General features: G+C 55.3%; 1 protein-coding gene across 3 annotated transcripts in view; it reads left to right on the forward strand.

The window, feature by feature from the left end:
* Positions 1-1832: 1832 nt before the first annotated feature.
* Positions 1833-16724, forward strand: part of NDST1 (N-deacetylase and N-sulfotransferase 1) — a 69247-nt gene continuing 54355 nt past the window's right edge. The window contains exon 1 of one of the 3 annotated variants that reach the window (XM_029216246.1): positions 1833-2047. The gene's annotated coding sequence lies outside the window, so the exon portion shown is untranslated. Of the gene's footprint in view, positions 2048-2335; positions 2492-2823; positions 2858-16724 lie in introns of those variants that run through there. The other 2 variants (XM_029216247.1, XM_029216249.1) reach the window with 2 other exon arrangements.

The raw sequence follows: 16724 nt of genomic DNA on the forward strand, positions 1-16724 counted from the left end.
TCCATGTGGCCTGTAACAGGTTGTTCCTTGTACCAGGAATGTCCATATCCCCGCCCTGATCCCCTCCGGTCCCTCCAGATCCTGCTCAGAGGCTGCCTCCCCCCAAAGTTCCCTTGTTCTGCTCCCCTATTATTGTAGGCCATAGCACTTGCCCTGGGCCTCCCCAGCAGGCCCTCAGCTCAGCCAGCCTCCGGACACAGGGAGGGACATGCAGATCACCTCCAAACACACCCCGACACTTCTTGAGAGTGCAGACCCATGTCTCTTTCAACCCTGTTACCAAGAACACAGTGCCTGGCACAGGGAAGATGCTACAGGACCTCATGTGGATGTAAATAAGATTCTAGGGGCTTGTTTAACCTGCCCAAGACCCAGACAGTATTCAAGAACTTTAGATCATTGACCACAGGAACATAGATTATAAAAGAGAATTTGCTAGTGGATGTTGCTTTCCCTGGCTAAATTGGTGGCATGGCTGGAGTATGCACTAGGAAGTCACAAGCCTATCTTTGAACATCAGTTTGGGCCTGTGATCACCACCCTTAGGCTTAGTCCTACTGACTACACTCCATGCAAAGCTGTCACATGGGCATGACTGGGAGTCCAGAGCCTGGTCCCATTCCCCAGCACCAACCTTGCTCAGGCCTCAGCGTCTTTCCTCCTCCGAGACATGAGTGGGCTGGCTGAAACCCCTTCCCCCGCTCCCCCCCAGCACAGGAGGTTACGCTTTAGGGGAATTGGGATGATTCGTCCTATTTTCGTATGTCAAGCTTGGCTTTTCTACCTCTCTTGGCTCTGCTTTGGTTGCTCATATTTTTTTTTAAGCTTTGCTCCTACAATTAGGTAATCTCGAGCCTCTGAAGGTCCTTAGGAAACCACCGATCCATTGTTTTCCAAATTTGCTAGTCTCACCCCAGGCCCACAGAGTCAGGATCTCTAGGGTGGCCTGGTGATCTACATCATTAGCAAGCTCCTTATTGCTCACTAATCAACCAATCAACTAATGACCCAGTCCCTCATTACAAGCAGGCTCATGGATGGTAAAAACCCCACCTGGAACAGTCAGATCTGAGTGCAGGCTGGGGCTCTCAGCCACTTCAGAGACTCCCAGAAATCATTTTGTGTTTCTGGGCCTCGCTATTCTCATCTGCGTAATGACGATGACCAGAGTAATCTTGCCTAATTTGCAGGGTCCTTGAGATGGTTGCACTGGGGGTGGGAAACTGAGGCGCAGTGGGAGAAGAGATTTGCACAATGTCATCCACCTCTTCATTTGCCTGTTATGTGCCAGGCGCTGGGAATTCAGCTGGGAACAACTTGTTGGGGGAGATGACATTCTAGTAAACAATGCAACCAGTAAGTGAACCAGATAATCACGAAAAAGGAAATAAAGGGGTTTTCGAGAGTAAGGGCAAAGGGGTAGGTGGGGCTGGGAAGGACTGCCCAGAAGGGGTCACTCCAGCAGAGACCTGGCTGTTGGGGAGCCGTCTGAGGAGGCCCTGGAGGGTTGTCATCGGCCCAGTGTTGGTAGAGCCAGGAGGCCCCCTCGGGCCAGCCAGGGCGCTCCCAGGACCCTCGGAGGCACGGCGGACGCCGGTCTTTGTCTCTCTCGGTCTCTCTGCAGCCTCTCCGACCCCCAGTGCTGTTCCCTCTTTGACCCCCGAATAACTTGTTGGCTTCCCCCGGGCTTTGTTTCCCCAGGGTCACCGCCTCCCGGACTCCCGGCAGCCGCCTCGGGCCCTCGTGGGTCCCGCATCTGACACCCCCTCCGGCCCCCACCCCCTACCCGCTCTGAGACTGGGGTCAAAGGCAGCCTGCGTCACGTGGTCGCCGAGCAGCACCGAATCGGCCGGGAGAGCCGAGGGAGAATCCGGGTGGAAGCCGAGAAATCCAGCTCCGATAGCAGCGCCCGGTCCCGCCCCGGCCCCCGCCCCGGGGTGCGCGCCGCACGCCAGCCGGCCGCTCGGGCCTGTGGAGCAGATCTCCGGCGGGCACCCACGCTCCATCACGGGATCGAACCCCGCTCCCTCCGCCGACATTCGGGGAGGTAGGCGCCGGGGACGGAGTGGGTAAGGGGAGACAGGCTGGGGGCCCCTTGGCGCGCGGGTTCGCCCCTCTGTGCTCCGCGGGCCCGCGGTGAGCGAGGCGGCGCGCCCCAACTTGCAGTCTAAAGGGAGACCCCCACCTCCCACCGCGGGATGAGGGGGGAGGCTGCGCGCTGCCTCAGCGCGGTGCCGGGGACCGGGACTGGGGGCTGGGCACCGAGAGGGAGGGGGAGGGGGAGGGGAGGAGAGCGGGCGGGAGGCGGGGCGGGCGGCGGCAGCGGCGGCTGCGGCGTGGAGCGTGGGTGGGAGCTGCGGGAGGCGGACGCGCAGGGGTTAAGCGCGGCCCGGGCCACTGCCTGGCAACGCACACACGGCCCAGGGGACCCAGGCGTCCGGCAGCTCGCCGGGAGCGCCCCCTGCCCCGGGTGGCGCCCCAGCCGTGGCAGGTAAGAGGCTGGGAGGGCCGGGGCGGGCCAGTCCCCTGTCGCCGAGCCTGCGGGGCCCGAGCCGAGCTGGGCGTGCAGGCCGCGCGGGGCCCAAGCGGCCGCCGGCGCAAGTTTGGTGCGGGCGGGCGCCGGGCGGGCTCGTAGAGTCTGCCGGGCCCCGCGCACCCGGGTGGGAGGACAAAGGGGTGGGGGAGCGGGCGGGGGCCGGGGGCAGGCCGGGGTGCCGGTGAGGGCAGCGCGGCAGCTGTAGGTCACGGATAATGTCACTCACGAGGAATGCCCCCTCCCCCTCCTCTACTCCCGAACAGGGGAAACTTTTGTCTGGCGAGGGACGGGGTTAGAGGCTAGGTCCCCGCTTCGGAAAGGGTAAGGCAGCCGGACCGGTTTTCTGTGGGCTGTGATCGGCCTGGTCTCTAACTCCCCTTCTTCCTCAGGTTCTTGGGAGCAACTATACCCCCGCTTTGAACGCTGCCCTTTAACACCCTGGGACGGGGTAGGAGGGGGCGTAAGTGGACGCGTGGTCTCTGGGACAGACTGGGAAATTGGCTCTTTCCCAGATTTAAGCACGCGGGTCAGCTAGGAGCCATGCCAGGCCCAGGGGATACAGAATCCCACCATCACACCCGGGTGCTGTAAAACCGCCCCCACCCCCACCCCCTGCCCCAGAGCGTTTGGAATGGCCTGCGGCATTACTGTCCCTAGTTTGAGGTTCAGACAGACCTGGATGTCTGTCACTTCCCAGCTCTGTAGCCTTGGGCTGGTTCCTTACCTCCCCCTAGCCTCAGTTTCCTCACCTGTAAAATGGGCAAAGTATAGAATCTGCCAGAATAAGGATGAAATGAGAACCTGTGGTACCTTAGTAAACGGTGGCATGTTTATATTCAACAAGTATTTGTTGCATGTGTACTATATGTCAGGCCCTGGGCTAATTGCTTTAGATACATTATCTCATTTAATTCTCCCATGTTACTATTAGCAGCATTTTACAGCGGGGCAGAGGCACAGAATCATAAAGGTCGCACAGCTGTGATGTGGTGGAACTTGGATTTGACTCCCCTCCCCCAGCCTGAGTCTCAACTACAAGGCTTTATAAGATCCTGCTGTGACCGAGCTCATTTTCCATTGAAATCATGAGGACACAGGCTGCTCTTCCCTTTACCCTTACCCTCAGGTGATGCTCCTTCTGTCTGGTACTGGTGTGGGCTGAGGTCTTGTGCCCTGGCTCTTGTTATTGTGGGCAGCTGGACCCCGGGCCTGGAGCTCCGTTAAGGGTCCAAGTTTTGTTGCTGGCTGGGTCCGTGGTAGGAACGCTTTCATAGTATGGGTGGTGCAGGGAGGAGTGCTCCCTGGCTCTGGCTGGGGACAGCTGGTGGCTTTGTCAACAGGCCTCTCTCCAGCACCCAGGGGACCAAAGAGCCTTTCTACTCCATCCAGACCAGGTCACTTTCAGATCAGCAGGGGGCAGAGGTAGGGCCAGGAGTGGCGCCCTTGGGGTGATGGGATTTATATTGCAGGTGTCCTCTTGTGTGACCCATCAGCAGGGTCCTCATTGCAGAAGTAATGCCCCAGCCCCAAGGGTCCTTGAGGACGGTAATGAAGGGTGGACTTTGAGCACATGTCTCAATTGCAGAATCCTTATGGAAAATGCATGCGTGTATGGGTTTCTGAGCCTAGGGCATGCATTTTCCATGTAAATAGCCCAGGAGTGAATGTGGGGTGGCCCAGACTTTCACTCACTTTAGTGCCCTGTGCTGGCCTAGCCTTTTTGTGGGGGTACCATCCCATGACTGTGGGTCAGGCTCTGAGCGGGGGCCTTGAGTAATTTCTAAAAAAATGGAAAACAAATTGCTAGTTAGTGAATGACATCTTAAAACAATGGAGTGGGAGCAGATAGCGAAAAAAAGTCCTGGGGAGAGGAAAGTTTGTGCATTACCATTCTAACTTCTCTGAGGGCTGTGCCAGCACTGCTTCTGGAATTTGCAGTGTCCGTAGGCTTTTCCTGGCCCCTGAGAATAGGGGGTCCTCCTGGGCTGACAGTTCACTGCCAGCTGGTAGGAACAAGAGTGGAAATTCCACTACTTAGCTAGACTTTAAGGGGGCCCAGAAATGTGGGGGATTGAGTGGAGGGGCTGAAAAGATTCCTGAGGGATGGGGATGACCCTAGGCGTGTGGTCAGACTCTCCTTGAGATCAGAGCAAGAGAATCAACAGGTGAAGTGAGGAGGAGCCAGCAAGAATGAAAAGATGGATAGTGAGTCTCCTATCACAAGGGGTATACAAAGAACAGTTTTACAATCGCAAGTTGAGAATGTGGTTAAGAATATGAAATCATAGGCTGGGGGTTGACCTAGGGGCCAACTGAGAGACCTGCACGTGAGACACTTAGAAATGGACTCTGGTCTTAGCAGCCCAGAGCTTTCTCTGCCCTGGGCTTTGGGCCTGCTTGACCTGTCTTCTGCACTTTGGTGTCAAAGCCAGGCCTGCGAGTCCCTAGAGACTGGGCAGACTTCTGCTGGCTTGGAATTTGGTTTTGGGTATGGCTTGAAATATCTGGACTGTTTGGAGGACTTGGACATTCTTTACTTGAAATGGAACGTTAGGGTAATTTGTTAAATATGTATGGAAAATGTCTGTGGACGGGGGTGACTGGGAAATGAAATAAGGTGAAGATGCTCCTGCTTTCTGGCTGGAGAGGCCGCTAATCTGACAGGGGAGGGAAGGCGAGGATCAAGTGATGGCGAAGAGGCAGGATGTGATCAGTGATAGACGGGCTTTGGAAGGTCAGTGGAGGGGAAAAGCTCTTCTGGTAGTTTATGTCGACAGGGCTTCCTGGGGGAGGAAGTGTTTGTGAGGGTGCAGGCAGTGGGAAAGGGGGCTGTGGGAGGCAAGATGGGGTCGTGGGGGAGCTTGCAGTGTCCTCCTCGGGGGTTTGGATTTCAGGCTCTGGCTGGTGGAGAGGACAGAGGGTTGTAAGCAGCTCGTTGAGTCGATGCCTGTTACTGTGTCTTGTGCCAGGCTCCTTACAGACGCTCCATTGAGATCTCACAATACCCCTGCAAAGTAGCTGCAGCTGGCCACCCCCAGCCCCACCCCATTTTCAGATGAGGAAGTGGAGGCTCCGAGGGGTCGAGTCACTTACAGAACTGTGTTTGAACCCAGGCTTGAAGAGTTTCTGCCCTGTTGTGCTGCTCCTCTCAGGGGTCATTTGGCCAAAGGTGGTGCCAAGACTGGCAGGGTTGAGACCAGCTCAGAGATGATGCTAATTGTGGTCTGGCAGAAAGTTGACCAAAGGTCTGACTCAGGCCATGGGACTGAGAGGGAAGGAGAGGGAGGCTGCAGGACTTTGTAGGTATCTTGGGGATAGGGTCATCACAGGTGGTCTGGGGTTTGGGGAAGGACCCTTAAGTGGCAGTGTCACTGCTTTCAATTCCCTGCAGGGCTGTCTACTGACAGAGGGCATAGTCTTGTCCTGTGTGGCTCTCAAGGGCAGAGACAGCACCAAGGGTGACAATGAAGCTAACGGGAATTAAGTGCCTGGGGAGGCAGCAAGGTTCCCATTGCTGACAGTATATGCAAAGAGGCCAGAGAGTTGGAGAGGGTGCCGGAGGCATGTACCGGAGGGTCATGCCTGGGTGACCTCTCTCAGTTCCCTTTTCGCCCGAGAATCTTAGGGTGGTGCTCGGCCCACTTGTACTCCGTTTTTCTCATAGCTTTTCACAGCTGCCCCTTCTAGAAGTTCCCCTGCAGCGCTCTGCCTGGGAGAGCCCTTGCCCCATGGAAAACACTCAGCCCAGCTGACCTTTGAGGGGCCCCTCAGAATTTCTGGATCAGCCACCAAAGTCTGGGTTGCCAGGGACTGTGGTTTCACAGAGGACTGGAACCTTCTGCTTTCGTTTCTCAGTCTGTGAAATGGGTTCAGTCTCTCGTTCCTCAAATGTGAGGAAACGGCTGAATCACGGGTCAGGCTGAATCAGTAGGGGCTGGAGGAAAGGGCTGATGGATTTGAAAGTGAGGAGTGGGAGGGGTGGGGTGCGTGGGCTGGGGGCCAGGGCTGTCCCCCTCCTTCCCCTCATTAGAGGGTAAAGCCGGGCCTCCCGGCCTGAGGGGTCACAAGCCAAGGTGCTTTCTCCTGCGTGTGGGGCTGGCACAAAGCTCTGTCCATCAGCTTCAGCTTGGAGGTTGGGAACTTAGAGGAAGGGCTGGATGTGGATGTCTTGGACTGTGTGGCCTCAGGGCTAAAGCCAGTCTGTCACCCAAGGAGTTACAGAGGGGCCTGAAGCTCTTAACTTTTTTTTTTTTTGCGGTACGCGGGCCTCTCACTGCTGCGGCCTCTCCCCTTGCGGAGCACAGGCTCCGGACGCGCAGGCTCAGCGGCCATGGCCCACGGGCACAGCCGCCCCGCGGCACGCGGGATCCTCCCGGACCGGGGCACGAACCCGTGTCCCCTACATCGGCAGGCAGACTCTCAACCACTGCGCCACCAGGGAAGCCCTGAAGCTCTTATCTTGATGGAGGGTTTGTGTCAAGTTGCCTCCTGGCCCTTTTTATTCCTACCTGTTTTATTTGTTGATACAGATTGGATTAGTCTAATTTTAAAATGTGCATTGCAAATGAGCATTTATTTATTTGAGGCCAAGGCGTGGGAGGTGGCCTGCTATGTGACCACAGTGCCTCACCTCCCAGTGCCCCTCAACCCTCAAAGAGAACCTGCCACTTTTCCCTCCCTGTGTGCGCCCTATCCCTTCCTGCCTCCACATCTCTGCTCACAGTGAGGGTGCTGCCCCCCAGTCACTTCCCCTCACCCACCCCAAAATCCCCCCCAGCCCAGCTCCAGTGTGACCTCTTCCTAATTCCGCAGAGCTCGCGCTGCCTGCTCCCTGCTTTCCATGTGCACAGTCTGTTATCTCGGCCTCTACAGGGCCCTTCACACACCTGGTCTTGAATTCCGGTTCCTTCAGGACACGTCTCATCTCCTCCAGGCTCTGTGCTCTGGAGGCAGTGGCTGTGGGCAGCCCATTCCTGCCCCACTGGGTGTGGGCAGCATTGCAGAGCGGAGTCAGAAGTCCTGGCTTCACATCCCACCTCTGCCACCATTAACTGTGGGATCCTGATCAAAGTACCTAAATCTCTCTGGGCATCGTTTTCCTCAGCTGCAAAATGAGGATAGTAACAGTCCTGTTTTGCTGGGGAGATTGAGCAGATCAGTGCCTGACCCATTGTAAGAACCCAGTAAGTGGGAGCTTTTCAAAGCTAACAATGGTTATCATAATTACTGTTTATACCTAGGAGATGATCTATCCTTTTAGAGATAGAGGGAAGAATCTCTGGAGTCTGAGTTTCTAAACTTTCTGTCTAATGACTTGAGGCTTGTATGGATGAGGAAACTGAGGCCTGGAGAGAAAGGGCAATTTGCCTAAGGTGTGGGACCTGCCCGTCTTATCCTGGAAGCCTGGCAGGATTTCCTCTCTCGGTTACACCTGTTTTTCCTCTTCTCTTCTTTCATCAAGGTTAAGGTACTCAAGTTCTGTAGTGCCAGCCTCCTCCCTGGTGACCACGTTGAGTAGTATCTAAAACTTGTGCCAGTTAAGTTGGCCTGGCTGGCAGGCCTTGTGACTGCCCTCGAGACCGGGGACCCATACCCTAGACTGTGGACACTGTGGAGGCTGCAGCCTCCAGAGGCCTCCTGCTCAGCCTCCCTGGGCCCCAGGAAGGGGGAGAGGACGGTGGCAGGGAGAGGTGACCTGGGCTAGATCTCACTCAAGGTGGGTGACTAGGACACAGATAGAGGAGAGGCTGGGAACTAGGCTCTGGAGCTGGATGATCTGGGTTCAAATCTCTGATGGGCCACTTCATACTTATGGGACCTTGGGCAAGCTGTTTTTAGTTTCTTCGTCTGTACAAGGGGTAATAACTGTCCCCATCTCACAGCATTTAGAAAGAAAATGCAGGGAAGGTGCTTAACTACAAGCCCAGTCCATGCTAGTTACGGTCATTGTTGTAGTTGATGATGTAGTTAATGACTAAGAAGCTTATTTTAATCCTCCCAACAGCAGTAGGGAGACGGGCAGTGTTACCACCCCCTTTTAGCAGATACGGTGACTAAGTCCCGGCAAGGTGGACGGCTCGGCCTGGAGAGGTTCAGACTCGGGGGACTGCCATCGGGGTCTGGTGATTTCGAGGGGCTGCTCTGGTCGGATGAAACTGACTTGTCATGTGAGGCACTGGGAACGAGGAAACAGAGCTGGCCAGGATGGAAGGGATTGTGTCTGGAGGTGTGGGGCAGAATCCTGGTGCTCACGTGGTTGAGCAGTGGTGGGGAGCCGTGGTCTGGTCCGCGAGGCGTAGCTTGGATTCTCCTCACCTGCGGGCTGACCAAGGACCGGCCTGTCCGGGCAGGTCCGGGCTGTCGGTCGGTGGAGGTTTGCTGTGGTTATTGCTCAGCCACTGCTGGTTTAGGCTGCGTGCCCAGGCAGAGGCCAGGTGAGGAGAAATGAGTGTCATCATTGCAGGGCCTTCACTCAGGCTGCACCCTCTGCCCAGGTCCCCTCCCTCCTCTCCTCACACCTGGCAGCTCCTGCTTGTGCGTTTACAGGACTGTTAGCATCACCTGTTCACAGAAGCGCTCCCTGATTCACCTGCAGGTTAAGTCAGTGGTTCTCAAGGTTGGTCTCTGGATTAGTAATGTCGGCATTACCTGGGAACTTATTAGAAATGCAGATTATCTAGCCCCACCCCAGACCTACTAAATCAGAAACTGAGCGGGGTGGCGGGGGTGAGGAGGGGGACCCAACAAGCTGTTGAAGTTCTTCAGGTGATTCCAGTGCATGCTAAACATCCACAAACACTTGGTTAGGTAATATATAAAAAAACAAAATTGATGCTTCTTTCTTTGGGCTCTTAATGTATTCAGACACCAGCAAAGGTCGGGGGCCCAAAGGAAAGCCCAGTTTCTCTCTACCCTGTCTTCAAAGAGCCACCGTCTTATAACAGCTTCTCCTGCCCAGGAAACAATCTTGTACCACAGTGATGGGGTTCTGTTGAACAGAACCCCAACATGGTTACAGGAGACAGTGCTGGGGCCACTTAAAGAAGGTGGGATCGGGGGACTTGAAGGTGGGAGGCTTTGTGGGTGGCAAGGATGGGTGCCGGGAACAAGCTGGCTGTGTTCTAGGGCTGGGGCCAGGGCTGGGGTCAGAGAGTGGGTCCTGCCTCAGAGAAGGGTGTGTGCTGGGGGTATGTGCATGCATGTGTGATTACAGTGACCAGATGTGGTCCAAGAGGGCCAAGGGGCCTTAGCTGTCACCAGCCCAGTGGTTTTAAGCATCTCAGTAATTTAATAATGGTGATCATATAATTGCTGCTCAATTTGTGGAGAGCTTGTCCGTGCTGGATAAGCACTTCCATGTAATCTTATCTGGAGTAATCCCCAGAGTAATCTTATGAGTTCAACATCATTATTGGCCCCATTTTATAGATGAAAATACTGAGGGCACACAGGGATAAGGAGGTAGAATCCAGGAATCCTTTAGGGGTGCTTGGAAACGTGATCTCATTGGAAGAAGGGCGGTGGAGGGTTGTCGCGGAGTGTTCGGGTAGCAGGCTTTATAAATCTGCAGAAATATATATTCTATCAAATGAGTAAATTGGGCTTTACTGTTGGGGGGGTGATGGGATTGTGTTGGGATGGTTAGGGCTCAAGCCTCCAAGTTGGGGCCTCCACTGCAGACACTGTCATTCTCCTCTTATGGATGGACCATTTGAGGCACAAAGAGGCACAGTGCTGACTTCAAGGTCCCACAGCTAGGGCAAGAGATAGAATCGGAGAGAAAAAACCAGGGTCTTCTCTGGTTCTCGCAGGAGAGGTGGGGTGTCAAGATCAGTGCCCAGTGTCCACCCTGCACTTCTCTTCTGCCTCAGTGTCTCCAGGGTATGGTCCAGGAGCCCAAGGGCTTTCCTGACACAGTGCAGGAGCCCCTTCATCTCTCAGTGGGGAACAGAGGCCCAGAGAGGAGCAGGGACTCGCACAGGGCCACACACTGTGTCACGATTGGGACCAGACACAGAGCTGTCTCTGTTCTGACCAGGGAAGGGTTTGTTTCCTGAAAACTGTCCCTGTCCCCCACCCCTCCTTTGGCAGGCTGGGTGGCTGTAGTGGCCCAGACCAATGCTGGGGGTAGAGATGGGTGTGTCTGGGGGAGAAAGCTGCCAAGGAGGGTGGGGCAGCATCCAAGAGAAAGAACACCAAGAAGCCCAGACCCCAGACGGAAACCAAATGTATTTTCTAGGTCCTGAGAGGATATCTGGAACAATGGAAGTAGAATGGGGGAAGTCAGACTGTAAAAAGGGCTTCTTGATATCCTTACAAAAAAAGAAAGTAGAGTCTTTAGGTTTGACTTTTGTTTCTCTGAAGGATGTTTCTGTAACTTCCTGAAAGCAGGATCCCAGGGCTCTGTGAAGTTTCTCAGATGCTGTTGTTTACAGACTCAGGGCTGTGGAGCTGGGGAAGACTTGATAGGGTAGTCTTCCCACTTTACAGTTGGTGAAACTGAGGCTCTGAGCGGTGCGGTGAGGAGGCTGCTGCCTGAGGCTGCACAGTGAGGCACAGAAGGCTTGGGATGGGAGCCTGGGTCTTGCGGCGCCTTTTAAGGGGCGGTTGTCTCGACTTACTGTTCCCGTGGCCTTGGCTGGCCTGGAGGCTCGCGGGGACCGTGGAGGGTCCCCTCTTGGAAACACTCAGAGCTGCTAGAGTCAGGACAAGGCCAGGTCCAGTCTGCAGTGAGGTGTGCCCGTCGGATGGTGACCTGCATGGTGGGGAAGCATGGTGGTATGCTTGGTGATGCCACCCCCGTCCAGATGCTGGGGCCCAGCTGTGCACTGTCTGCCCAGCAGCTGGGAGCTGGGAGTCACACCCAGTGGGTGCAGAGGCGGGGACTATTGTATATCGTGATTCATTCTGTTCTCCTAGCCCTGAAGGGATGACTAGGCCCTGAGCCCTGATAAGTGCCCACGCCTGTGGACTAAAGTGGCCAACCGTTTGGGCTCCAAGTTCAGACAGGAGGGGACCAGAGAACCTGGGGGAGTCCTCTTCCTCTGCTACCTCCTATCTCTGGAGTATTCCATGATCTGGATCCATCTGTTCTCACTAGTGCAGGGGTATGTAAGCCCCTAAAATCTTTTGCAACATTTTGTGGGCATTTCCGTGGATTCTTTTTCTGCAGAGAAAATCTGTAGGTCTCATCAGGTTGTCGGAGGGCTTGGTGTCACCCAAAGTGCTGATGGGAAGGCAGGGGGCCAAATGCATGCTCTACAGCCTTGAGAGAAGGTTGCTGGAGAGGCAGTATGGTTCTAGTCGAAAGTAGCGTGGTGGCAGTGTAGTGTCGTGGTTCAGAGTATGGTCTTGGAGGCCACTGTTGGCTTCTCTAAACTGGCTCTTCCTCTAAGCCAGCTCCTGTGTGACCTTGTTACTGTGTCTGTGCATCAATTTCCCCATCTGTAAAATGCGAAAAATAAGAATAGCTATCTCACAGTGTTATAGGCTTTCAAATAAGATAATGTGTTTAAAGAATTTATCCTGGTGCCTGGTACAAAGTAACCACTTGGTTAAAGTTTGCTATTATTATCAGTTTCAGCTTTGCTGCTAATTTGCTGTGTGATCCTGTTAAGTGCCTTATCTTGGGGTCTTAGTCTCCACCTGCAGCTCTGTTGGGCTTTTCAGGAGCTGCAGGGCGAGGTTGGAGAATAGGGGAGGGAGGAGAAACCTTCCTCATCCCCCGGCTCCCCAGCCCAGGCCCTCACTGGTGCCTTGAACGTAGCTTTGTCCTAAGGCAAGATTATGTAACCAGTGGGGCCTGGCCAGGCAGGACATGATTCTCAACCTCGTTTTGTCCTCCATTGTCTCTTCCTCTCCCTTCCCCCCACAGGGCTATTGCATTAGCTGACCTGTTCCCCAAGCTCCAGGGATGAAATCGAACCCATGCTATTCTGCCACCAATTGATTTAGTCTGGAGGTTTGCTGGGCAAGCGGCCCCTCCCCTGGCTACCTGGGGACAGACAGAGCTGATGCCTCTGTGCCTGCTTTGGGGGTGGAGACCGGAACCCCTTTTTAGGGGGATAGGCAGGCTATAGGCTGGGGGGTGGCACCCTTGACCCATGGCCCCTATGGCTTGAATGGGTACACTCCCCCACCACGACTCCCTCCCCACGAGTGACCTACCCATCCTTGCAGCCCAGCGCCAAGCCTCCTCTCCCAGAAAGCCTTCCCTGGTACCTTGGCTGCAGGGGAGTCTCATCTACTGAGCTTTGCATTCTATTCTCTTTAAGAAAACAAAGGCCACAAACTGGCAGGCCACATCCGCCTCATGGGCAGCTTTTACTTGGCCCATGCCAAATCTTGAGCTAGTTGCTAACAGGAGATTTTACGTAAGAATCCCAACTTCTGGCTTCAAAAATGAGAAGATCATACAACTTTGAGTGTAGTTCTCCAGTGGCCACTACTGGAGATGAAGCACGTAAGCTCCTCTTTGCCCCATTCCCCCGCCCACTTCGCACATTTATACAGTCTTTCTAGCCCCCAGGTGTCTGAATTTTGACCCTGTCCTGTAGGCACGGCCAGCTTTCTCTCCTGCGCCGTGGTGTCGTCCCCCGTCTGTCTGCTCTGTGGGCTCTTTGGTGGTGGTGGTGGGGATCTGCCTCATCTCTGTATCCCTCGAAGCATTGTGCTCAGGCTCAGGACTGTGTACACAGCAGGAGCATAATAAGTGCTTCCTTTATGAATGAAGGCGGGGCGTTGCTGCTCCTCACCAGCTGTGAAGATTCCATTTAATGGAAGCCTCTGGATCAGCCTGTCCCATGGCCAGAGAATCCACCTCCCAGATAAGCTGTGGCTGCCTAACCACTGACCCAGGCAGCTTCTTAAGCTGCGGATAAACAGTCACTCAGAGGATTGTCCCCACGGTGCAGTGTAAGCAAGGAGAGGGACATTTCTCCTGAAGCTGTCCCCACGTTTCACTCTCCCAGGGGGCTTGGAGGAGCTTGCGGGGAGAGGGAGGCTGGGATCAGCAGTCTTCAGATGGCATCGAGTGCAGACCTCGGCATCCTGGGGAGACAGCGGGATGGGGGGAAGGATCAGTTCAGGTGTTTCGTGGACTAGGCTTCCCCTCCTTCAGGCCTTTCTCTGCTGTATTCTGCTCCTAGAGTGTGCGCTTTAGCCACCAGCTTCTTTGTCCAGCTATCTGTCTGTCCAAGGCGTATTTCACTCTTTTAATTGAAATCCGAACCCTCCCTAGAGGCCGGCTAAGCTATCTCCTCCTTGAAGAGGTCTTAGCTGAGAGGTCACAATTGTGCTGGGGACAAGAAAAACCTGGGAAGCTTGTAGAAAGAAAAAAAGCATGCAGGTTTCTGGCCCCCATCTTTGATTCCTTCAGGGTACAGTGTCCCCCTCCCTAGAAGATTCAGACGCAAGGGTCTGTGGACACGCTTTGAGGACCCTGCCTTAGCTCAGGGAGGCCAGGGCTGGTAGGGAGGACCCCTGAATGGCAGCTGTGTGACATCGCTTACCCCTTTCCCTCTGCGGGCTTCTCTCTTACCCTGGGTGCACTCATACGCTGGGCTCCTCCTGTTGGTTGTGGCTGAAAGCGTCTGGTGAGCCATCCTTGGACGGGATGACGGGGGATCAGGGCAGGTGCCAGTGTCTGGGCAGGGCCCACAGAGATTTCACATTGTTCAGCTAACAGCTCAGAAGAGGAATGCCCTGATGTCAGGGCAGGAGGCAGGCTGGAAGCCCCGGTCTGAGTGGGCAGGGTCTGTGCCCAACGAGGTTGGAGGACTGGCCTGGGCTGCCCAGTGACCTGGCCACAGGCTGAGGGGCACCTTGATGTGTGATCCTGTGGCAGGCAGGCTGAGGCTTCAAGCACGAGCCTATACAAGCCATTTACAGACGGGTAAACTAAGGTACATGGAGGGAGGGACTCCCCCCGTGTCACACATGAGTGTGTGGAAAGCCGGGCTTGGACCCCAGATCTTCTGACTCCCAGGCAAGAACCCACTCCTCTGTCCTCACCTCACTCTGCAGGGTCGCTGCCAGATCTCCCAGCTGGGACAGTCTGCTTGTCTGTGACAGCCTTGAGGCTTGGGCCTGGAAAAGTGAAGCCACCATCGTCACAGCCACCCTGGAGGCATGAAACCGGTTGGGTGTGCAAATTACTTCTCAAACATCCTCCATCCCATTTTTTTTTTTTTTTTTTTTCCTTAAACTGTCTCTAATGGGCCGGCTGCCTCTGTGCCCGTTTCCGCCAGGCACTGGGCTTCATGCTCTTTATTCTGAGAACAAAGCTTCCTTCTGACAGTCCTCCTGCCGACAACGGGAAAAGGGCAGGCATGGCACTGGACCTCCCTCCTCCGCCTCCTCTAGCTGGGAGCATGGGGCAGCCTTTGTCAGATGCTGGACCCCAGCAGCACTGGTGGGCTGGGAGGGAGCCCAGCTGCGGCCCAGTCCATGTTCCTGCTGGGGCTGGAGCCACCCTGTGGGCCCAGCTGTCAGACCCAAAAGTGGCCAAAGTGGTGGGCAAAGGTATCGGACAGGGACCGGCGTAAGTCCTGTTCTGGTCCAAGCAGTTACTTGTCCCAGGACTGTTCATGTGACAGCCATCAAGATTCCAGCTGGCACAGGTGGAGTTTCATTTCCGCCTCCAGGCAACCCTGGTCTCCTAGGGGACTGCAGAAACTAGAAGGTGCTCAGATGAGGGCAGCCATAGTCCCTCATCCAACACATTTTTATTGAGCATCTACTTTGTTCCAGGCACTTTTCTGGGCACTGGGACACAGCAGTGAACAAAACAGCCCAGTCCCTGTTTTGGCCTTGGGGGTGACACTCTGGTAGTGGGAGAGAGTCAACAAACCAAAGAATACTAGCTACTTGTCAACTGGCAAGAAGTGCCTGCCACAAAAATAAAGCCGGGTTGGGGGTGGACAGTGTGACTTAAGGGAGTGGCTCTGCTGTGTTGGGGGTCATGGAAAGTCTCTGGTAAGGGGACAGGAGACTCCAGGAGGGGAGCTAGGGAGCCACGGGGTATGTGGGGAAGAGCATTCCAGGCAGAGGGAACAGCAACGCAAGGCTTTGAGGCAAGAGGGTGCAGGGTGTGCTCGAGGAGCAGCAGCAAGGAGGCTGGTGTGGCAGGGGCGGAAGAATAAGAGCCGTCCTGGGAGGAGATGTGGCCAGAGGGAGTCTGTCCAGGGGCGGAGGGGATTGCCTAGGGCCTTCTGCCCTTCGAGAGGACTTTGCCGTTTGGTCTGAGTAAAGGGTAAAGTAAAGAAAAGCTGCTGAGCGGCTGGGGCTGAGGGCTGCCTTGTTTTGACACATGTTTGAGAGGGATCCTGTGGGCTGCTGCGTGGAGAGAAGCCTAGAGGCTGGAAGCAGGATGCCCGCCAGCCAGTGGGTGCCACAGGTGAGGGAGGACGGCTCAGCGTGGAGAGTGGGAGGCGGCCCGGGGTCAGATTCTGAATTGGTATCACTGGATGTGCCGATGGATTAGGTGTGGGCTGTGAGAGGAAGAAGGTGTCAATGGCAAGGTTTCTGGCCTGAGGGACTGGAAGGCTGCAGGACAGCAGGTTTGGGGAGAGAAATGGAGATTTCAGGTCAGATGTTTTAGGTTGGAGCATACCTGGTGGGAGGGGAGACACATGGGTAGAGGTTGGTCCTGGGCCTGCACGTTCCTGTCGTTGAAGGGGTGTGAGGGGTGCCCTGTAGGACCTCCTGAACTCTGAGAATCTGTCTGTAAGAATAAGTATTTCCTGGGCCTTTCGTGTTCTTTTTCTTTCTTTGTAAACCTCCTCCTGCTTTTCGCTTCCTCCTGGACAGAGGAAAAAGGCCGATTCTGAGGACTCACTGTCTTGGTGGTGGCCCTGGCCTTTCTGCCTGCCGTGCTTCTTGGGTGGGGGGCTAGGGGGAGCCCTGGAAGGGGAGGCCAGAGGCCTCAGGCCTTGCCCTGGCTCGGCTGCCAACAGAGAGAGGTTTCTCTCTGTGCCTTGGTTTCCTCTCCTGCACACTGACGTGTTAAGCTGGTCCCCCGGGTTCTGAGGGTGGCAGGGAGCACTTGAGGAGGCTGGATGCACAGAGGTGAAGAACCTGGCTTGAAGTCCAGTGTGGGTGCGAATCCTTGCTTGGTCGCCTGGCTGTGAGACTCTGGGCCAGTGACATAACCTCTCCCAGCCTCAGTTTTCTCATCTGTGAAAATGGG

The sequence above is a fragment of the Monodon monoceros genome, unplaced genomic scaffold, assembly GCF_005190385.1.
Source record: "Monodon monoceros isolate NGI ecotype Baffin Bay Population unplaced genomic scaffold, NGI_Narwhal_1 Super_Scaffold_12, whole genome shotgun sequence".
Classification (NCBI taxonomy): domain Eukaryota; kingdom Metazoa; phylum Chordata; class Mammalia; order Artiodactyla; family Monodontidae; genus Monodon; species Monodon monoceros.